The sequence below is a fragment of the Cherax quadricarinatus genome, unplaced genomic scaffold (genome assembly GCF_038502225.1).
Source record: "Cherax quadricarinatus isolate ZL_2023a unplaced genomic scaffold, ASM3850222v1 Contig3745, whole genome shotgun sequence".
In the NCBI taxonomy this organism is placed as follows: domain Eukaryota; kingdom Metazoa; phylum Arthropoda; class Malacostraca; order Decapoda; family Parastacidae; genus Cherax; species Cherax quadricarinatus.
The window spans coordinates 16,579-19,473 of NW_027198771.1; the positions used below are offsets into that span (position 1 = coordinate 16,579).

Below are 2,895 nucleotides of genomic sequence, written 5' to 3' on the forward strand. Positions count from 1 at the left end.
GCGATGAGAGGGAATGGGGATTGGGAGGTGCGCAAAAGGGTGTTGGCGGCGACCATTTATAGAACGTTGTGTTGTAATCGAGGAATATATGGAAGTCGCTGGGACCAGGCTTTTTCAGCAGGGTATCGTAGTATGAGTGTGAGAGCATTGTTAATTAACGTTTTGAAAGGGGGGGTGTTGAAGTTCAGGGGATGGAACGGGCTCGTCTCCGGGGTTGGGTATGCACAAGGGCTGTGTTGCTGTGTGTATCAGTGTAATGTGTGGTTGTGGTGAATGTGGTTGTGTGAGAGGATGTGGTGGTGCAGTTATATAATGTGTTATAGCTGTCTTATGTCAGAGTATACTGCCTTCTTTCTTTGTTGAAGTACTTGATTTACCTTTAGGCTTTGCCTTGGCAAACGGGTTTTTATGTGTTTGTACCGAGCATTTTATTGCTATATTATATAATGTGTATAGCCTGTAGATGAATTCGGAATGCTTATGGCTTTTCTAGTTTTGTGGCTGACTCTTAAGACTTGTGGTAAGGCGAGTATGTGTGACTGTAGGGAACTTATGTACTGGGGGGTTAGTTGAGTAAGAGTATGTACTTTGTTTTATCATGAGATTGTGATGTAGGTCCTTTCATTAATTGATTATTTGTGTAGGTTGTGAGTAACCGATATATTTATCGTAATATTCTTCTTATTGTATTGTACCTTAATAATATGTCAGTAATATTATGTACATAGTGTATACCTGAAGGGATTATGGCTTTAATTGTGTGGTTTTTTTTTTTACATTATATTATTGACCCTGTTACAGGGGTCACCTGCATGTTATGTCATTGTTGTTGTTCTTGTGTAAATGGGATTAAGATTACCCATCTTTCTTAATGTTATGTTCTGTCATAAGCGATATTTTCAAGTGTATTTGTGTAACCTCTTTGTGTCTGTTAATATTGTGTTTGTTATTTTGCTATTGTACGTCCTGAGGGATTGTGATTCATAATGAATTTATATTAAATGTATATCACCCTTGTTTAAGGGGTTTTATGTTAAGCTATATATTGTGTTTTAAATAAAATATAAAAAAAAATTACATATACCATTGAAAACATATGACTCAAGAATCTGGTCACTACAAGACAGGAATACCTCCAAATACATGACAAAACCTTCGGGGTTCCACTTTCATTCATTACACAAAAGTAACAATAAGTATCAACGAACTCTCAAAGCTCCACAACCACACATCCATTACAACCAGGAAACACAATCCATACAAACATTCACCGCATTCTCATGCCCCCCCCATCCAGGAGACGAGCCTGCTATTGCCCACTGACTTACAATGTACTTGCTTCGGCAGTACATATACTAAAATTGGAACGATACAGAGAAGATTAGCATGGCCCTCCGCAAGAATGACACAAAAAATCATGAAGCGTTCCACATTTTACCCATTCGCTGCCTAACAGTGGTGGAGCCCGGTTGTGCTCTACACCCCTCTGCTGTTTTCAGGCGAGCTCTCATAGGAACAACATGGCGCTGAGTGTACGGCGTAGAGTGAATACTGTCGGCGTTGAACTGCATCGTGGGGCGATTTCCCCCTCTACGGCACAAGTGTTGCTACCGACGATCATCAGAGAGACGTACGGAATACAGGACGACGAGGTATATGGTGTAGCCCTGAATGGGGCCTACAGAATCTTCCTTAAGTTGAATTCGACGGCTGTGTATGAGTCGTTGGTGAACAAACTCCAGCATATGAGTCTAGATGCAACCCCAGCTGTAAGAGTGCGTCTCATAGACGTCTCTCGGCATTTTACGTGCGTGAAGTTGCGCAACGTCCCATTCGAGGCTGACGAGGCTGACATAAGGAACGTGTTTCAGGTGTATGGTACCGTGCATCTGGTAACCCAAGGCAAGTGGGCGGCAGGTGCATACATCGGACGTCCGGAGGGTACATTCTCCCTCAAAATGACTCTGAGGCATCCAGTCCCGTCTTACGTTGTGATGAAGGAGTTCCAGACCCAGATTCTTGTATCTTATGCTGGGCAACGACGTACGTGCAGGCTGTGTGGGGAGTAAGATCACATGGCGGCGGCGTGTGTGCAACAGAGGAGGGGGATGGCGCAGACTGGTGGAACACCAGTTACAGGTGTGGATGCCGTCGTGGAGAGTCCCACGGGCAAATGAGGGAGTGGCCGTCTGTGGAGTGATATAGCTGAAGATACCATTGTGGTGAATGATGGGCGTGCCATGAGTTGTGTTGGGCCAGAAATGGCCACTATGCCCGTGATGGGGGAGGAAGTGCTTGTGCAGCAGGAGGTGATTGCGCAGGAGGAAGAGCTGGACGAGGTTTTGAAAACTTTAACTCCATCTGGGGAGGATGCCGTCCCTGTACAGGAGACCGTCACTGAGTTGCAAGGAGAGAGTGTCGGGACGTGCATAGGAAGGAAGGAGGAGACCAGCAGGCACAGAGAGGAGTCACCGTGCTCTGTACAACATGAAACAGTGGAGGTTGAAGTTCATTGTGAGGAATCCTCGGAAGACAGCATGGCGGTGGAGGGCGTCACGAGGAAGAGAGCGGCGGCGTCAAACTCAGATGATGTCCTGACGCCGGCGCAGAGGTCTGGGAGGAAGGATGAATATTCTCGAGGTAGCCAGGATAAGAGGCATCGAAAGAAGGGGGGCGGGGTGGATGGTACGAAATCATGTATTGACCCTGGGGCAGGAGGCCCTGGGAAGGATGCGAGGAGGAAGAGTTGGAAATTTTAAGACGGCCTTAGGTGTATGATTGTGAATGTGAATGAACTGTGTAATAGAGTGAAGAGAGTATGTTTTCGTATCGAGTGGACGTCGTGTTTCTACAGGAGAATAATTTCAGGGAGGGAAGAGTGCTAGCATTGGCAGG

The 2,895-nt window shown here is 45.8% G+C and overlaps 1 non-coding gene across 1 annotated transcript; it reads left to right on the forward strand.

Annotated features, from left to right (window-relative positions):
- The first annotated feature begins 1,331 nt into the window (after positions 1 to 1,331).
- Positions 1,332 to 1,437, forward strand: LOC128705046 (U6 spliceosomal RNA). Its single transcript, XR_008409639.1, has one exon. It is a non-coding gene; the product is annotated as a U6 spliceosomal RNA (small nuclear RNA).
- The last annotated feature ends 1,458 nt before the right edge of the window (positions 1,438 to 2,895 follow it).